The sequence below is a fragment of the Condylura cristata genome, unplaced genomic scaffold (genome assembly GCF_000260355.1).
Source record: "Condylura cristata isolate star-nosed mole 26May11 unplaced genomic scaffold, ConCri1.0 scaffold00035, whole genome shotgun sequence".
NCBI classification, from domain to species: Eukaryota; Metazoa; Chordata; class Mammalia; order Eulipotyphla; family Talpidae; genus Condylura; species Condylura cristata.
The window spans coordinates 14,735,442-14,740,390 of NW_004567136.1; positions in this window are offsets into that span (position 1 = coordinate 14,735,442).

Genomic DNA, 4,949 nt, shown 5'->3' on the forward strand with positions numbered 1-4,949 from the left:
GGTGGGGGCTTGCCGAGGCAGCAAAGTGGCAAGTCTGGGTCTGGGAGGGGCAGCCCTGGGCCCTTGGGACCTCAGGCTGTGCCTGGAATGTGCGACCCGGCCAGTGATGGGCCTGCCGAGGTCCCTTCAGACGGAGGGTTCTGGGAGCGTGGCCGTGTGGTGCACCCGGGGCAGCCCGAGGGGGTTCCTGCCCCTTCCAGGCCCTGGCCGGCCGGTCCTCCAGGGTTGGCGATGGACGATGGATGAGGCCGGCGACGGGCCAGGGTGGGGCTCCCATCCGGAAGGGGGTGCAATTCACTGAAGGTCAGAACCGCGCCCCTTTATTTTGCTGCTGCTCTTGCCCTGTCAGGGCGCAGGACTCAGAAGTCCAGAAACTCCAGGCCCAGGCTAGGGCCGAAAGCGAGGAGAGCTGGGAAATGACCTGAAATCCGGAAAACGGGCCAAATCAAAATGAGCGAGGGCACTGTTAAAAGTGCACAAAGCATATTGTTATTTTAACTTTGTCTTCATAAGCATCAGAACCTTTGAAATTCATGTACAGGTTAGACTTTCTCAGTTTTTCAAGACTTTAAGCCATGATGATTAAGGAATCAGAATCAGGGCCTCCCTCGTGGTCAAGGGGGTGAGTCATAAGTCATAAGTTATGGCAGCCGCTGCAGCCTGGATTTGATCCCGGCCAGGGAGGGACCCCAGGGCGCAGCAGCCCCCTCCCGTCTCCCCGCTGCCTCTTCAGCAGAGGGTCTCAGTGGATCCACCTGCTCCCCTGCTCCCCGCTCTGGCTCTGGGGCGTCCTCTCACCCCCGCACCTCTGGCCTGTGCCCCAGCTCTTGTGTGCATAAATAAATGAAATAAAAATAAATCCTTTTAAGATTGTGGGAGGGCCACATCTCTCTCCCCTTTCTACTTCGCTTCACTCCAGGGCCAGTCAGGCCAGGTGGTGAAAGGATAGGACACGCCGGCGGCCTCGGCACAGGAGACGCTCAGCCCCCGTTTTCACCCGGCCGGTGAGCTGCCGCCTGGAACCCTCAGAGAGGCCATCAGCAATGAGACTGGGTGTGGAGGGGAGGGGGGACGGGAGGGGAGGCTCTTTGGGAGACCTCTCCACCCGGAGGGGATCCCCTCCGCAGGGCCTCCGGGGGGGCCGAGCCCCGAGGCTCTGGGGCTTGAGAAGATGGAGACCCCGAGTGAGAGGGTCTGACCCAGCTGGGCAACATTACTCCTCCCCCATCACAGGCCTGCAGAGACGCAGCCAATCCCTGCCTCTGGGGCGAACAGGACCCCTCCCGGGGAGGGCCTGCCGCAGCAGCGGGGGGAGATGGGTGGGGGCCGGGCGCAGCTGCCCCCACGGCTGATGCTGGAGTCTGGGTGCCTCTGCCCTCCACGGGGTTCACTTCCAGAATCACCGGCTCTGGGCTGCGACCCAGGGGCGAGACCAGGTCACGTTTGAAAGGAAACTGGAAGGTGCGTGTGTGGGGCCGTCAGGGAGGGTGGCGGGTGCTCGGGACAGGCAGCCCTCGCCATGGCATGGCGCGGCTGAGGCTCGGGGTGCCACCGCGGGGCCTGCGCTCTGCCCGTGCCCAGCCTCCGCCCCGGCCGCTGCCTGTCCTCCCCGGCCTTTGCTTCCCTGTGCTCCCGGGGTGGAGACTTAATTGTCCTTTTAGCTTGATGAGGCCTTTGAGGGCACAACCAGGCGCCTCCAGGGCCGGGCCGAGGGAAGGCTGGCCAGGGGGCCCCCCAGGGGCGCCCCGAGAGGCGGGCCGCGGCCAGCCCACTGAGGACTCCAGAGAAGCCCGGAACCCAGATTTCTCTACGTGAACTCTCGGCTTTTCCAAAAATTGATAAAATATTCTTCATCTTTGAAAAAACCACTTTATTATGAAAAGCCTCAAACACACAGCAGCTCGCACACAGCGACCTCGTGTCAGGCGCCGCTGACTCAGGCCCAGCTCGTCCAGCCTTCGCCGTATGTGGCTCATCTCGTTTCTGCTTAATTATTTCTGCTTTAAATACATACATATTTTAATTTATTTATACAACAGGCCAGAGATGCAGGGGATGAGAGGCTTCCCCAGAGACAGAGCGGGAGCAGAGCAGGCCGGCTGAGACACACTGCCGAGGGGAGCAGCAGGCGGTCCGGAGTCTGCCTCGCCATGTGGGTCACTCCCGCGGCCGGGGACGGAACTCGTGCGGCCGTGGCTGCCATAGCTTCATGGTGCCGAGCCTCGACGCAGCGTGCCGCCAGGGAGAGCCCTGCTTTAAATATTTTAACAAAATCAAAGCTAATAAGTATTTTCATCCTCAAATGTTTTCATAGCCACCTATTCAAAATACATTTTCCTGAGGATAAAACACGAAAATTAACGTCTAACATCACCTAAGCTCTTTATGCAAGTTTCCTTCACTCTCGAGATTGGGGTGCCTCTTGGATGGCCGCTAGGGAGTCCAGCGCTCCTTAGATGAGTTATTCAAACTAGAGTTCAGCGGAGGCCCAGGAGCTCCATTTGGTTGTGTGTCTCAAGTGCCTGGAAGCTGAAAGAGACCCCCCACCCCCGCCCTGCCCGCCCTGGCTGCTGTTCTATGGTTTTAGCCCACATGGATCTGAAGAACCCAGCCCGGTGTCTGTCCACCCCTTATCTGTCTGGACACGTCTGATTGTTCCCTGGCTTGTTCCGCCATCCCCTGCACTCCAGAAAGCTGGACATCCGATCTCAGGACTTGATGAAAAGTAGATTAGCATTCTGGCGCGAATATATCCCAGGGACGCGGCTCTCTCTGCCTGACCCCTGACCCTGTCCCCATGTGTTGGCTGTATTCTCATCAGACTCAGCTAAGGGCGGGGAGATACCTCTCAGGGCCGCAGGCCACATCCCCCTGCGTCTCACCATGTCCTGTCACTGGCCTCTGCGCCGCCAGGGAGCGGCAGTAGGGCCACAGCAGCCCGGTGGTGCCTGCAAGCCTGGGTTGCCTGTCCTGGGGGCCTCCTCACGGCCTCAGGTCCCACACGAGCTTACTGCTCCCCAAAGAGTGGGCCCCTGTGCTCCAGGGCAGCCTCGCCACCCTCCCGGGGTCCTCTACCGCCTGCGGATGCCCAGCAGTTTCAGGCCCCGCAGTTCTGGGGCCTGTTTCTGGAGCCTTCTGGAGGCCTGTCTGCAGCTCACAAACTCCTTAACATACTACACTTTGGTTAACAAGTTGCTGCTCTGTTAGGTACTAGGATACAAGACAAATAAAACACAGCTCTTGCCCTCCAGAACTCAGTTGAGAAAGGAAAGCCAGCTCTTGAAGCCAGGACTTGAATACTACAGTGTGATACAGTGTGACGAGTAACAATACAATGACGCTTACTTCTGGTTCCAGACACATGAGTAGACACATCTGTTCTCTACTAAGGAAAGGGGAACACCCACCCTTGCCACACATGAGACCGAGGCTGGGGTCCAGGAGGGCTGCAGAGAGCTCTGGAGCCCCAAGGAGCTCAGGGCAGCGTCTCCTTCCTGTGCCTTTGATATCCAACTGGACACTGGCGACACTGGTCTGTTCATGGCATCCATCAGCCTGTGCATCCACCTGGGGCGCCAGTATCCCGGGGAGCCGGGACTCCTACCCCACCTGGTGGCCAGGAGGCCTAACTGCCGCAGCGTCAGTGACCTGCGCAGGGGAACCGGGGCGGCCACACCCAGCAGCTGGCGGCAGGTGCCCACTGCCCCCACCAGGTGACGTCAGAGGGGCCGAAGGGAGAGAAACAGGACTTCCATCACACCCCATCGCCCCCCCCACGCCAGTGTCAGTGCAGGCCACAGAGGGCTGGGCAGAAGTGGCACTTTTAAAAAATAATTTTTCATAGCAGAACTGGGGTGCAGCCCAGAGGTAGGGGGATGAGAGAATCCACCAGAGACAGAGGCGGGAGCAGAACAGACGGACTCACTGAAATCCACTGCTGAGGGGAGCAGCGGGCGGTCAGGGGAGGACTGCTGCGCCGGTGGTCCGGCCCTAGCTGGGATCAAAGTCGTGCGGATCGCTGCCTAGGGCCGCGCTCTACCGCGGCGCAGCACCAGGGTGGGAGGGCCACTCCTGTACTTCTATATCGCAAAAGTAATTCAGAAAGCCTGAGCTGTAGAGATTTCAGCAAAGGGGGGGGGGGAGTAACGCCATATCTGTCATCCAGAGGCAATCGGAGACAACTTCTTGAGCCCAGTGTTGTCCTGGCCTTGCGGAAACAGAAGCACGCGCAGGCAGTCCCAGAGCGCTGGCGGGGCGCCGTGGCTGGCGGCGCCGCGCGGTGGCTTCACCGACCGAACCTTCGCCGCGGGAGGCTCTCGCGGGGCGTCCTACGCCTTCGTCACCGCCGTTCACGCGGTTTCCACTTCCCTTCAGGTGACCTGAGCGCTGCGATGTACCTGTCTTCCACCTGCACCTGCGAGCACCGCATCCCGCGCCTCGGGGTACCGGGCAGAGGGGCGCACTTTCGATTTAAAAATTCTCTAAGGCGGCTCCCAGCCGGCTCGGCTCGAGCCGGCCCACGGTCCCGACCCTCGGCTCGGCTGCGGGGCGTGCCCAGCCCCCGCGTGCCCGCAGCCCGCGCCCACGCCTGCGCGCGGCGCCCCTCCCGCCGGGCTTCTCCGCGACACGCCCCCGGGCTCCATCTCTTTAAATTTTAAAACGTTGACGCCAGCCAATAAAAGGGGAGTTTCTCCCGGAACACCTCGCCCCGCCCACTGCCCCGCCCCCTACCCAGCCAGCCGGGGCGGGCCCCCCCGCTCAGCCAATCAGCGCCAAGGGTGGCCGGGGCCCACGTCCCTCACGCAAGGCGAGCGGCCAATGGGGGCCGACGCCGGCGGCCGGCTCCGCCAATGGCAGCAGCCCTCGGAGAGCGCGGGAGCCATTCGACCGGGACTGTGAGGGGAGCGGCGGATGGCGCGGCCTCCCTGAAGCGGGGCTCCGGCGGGCGG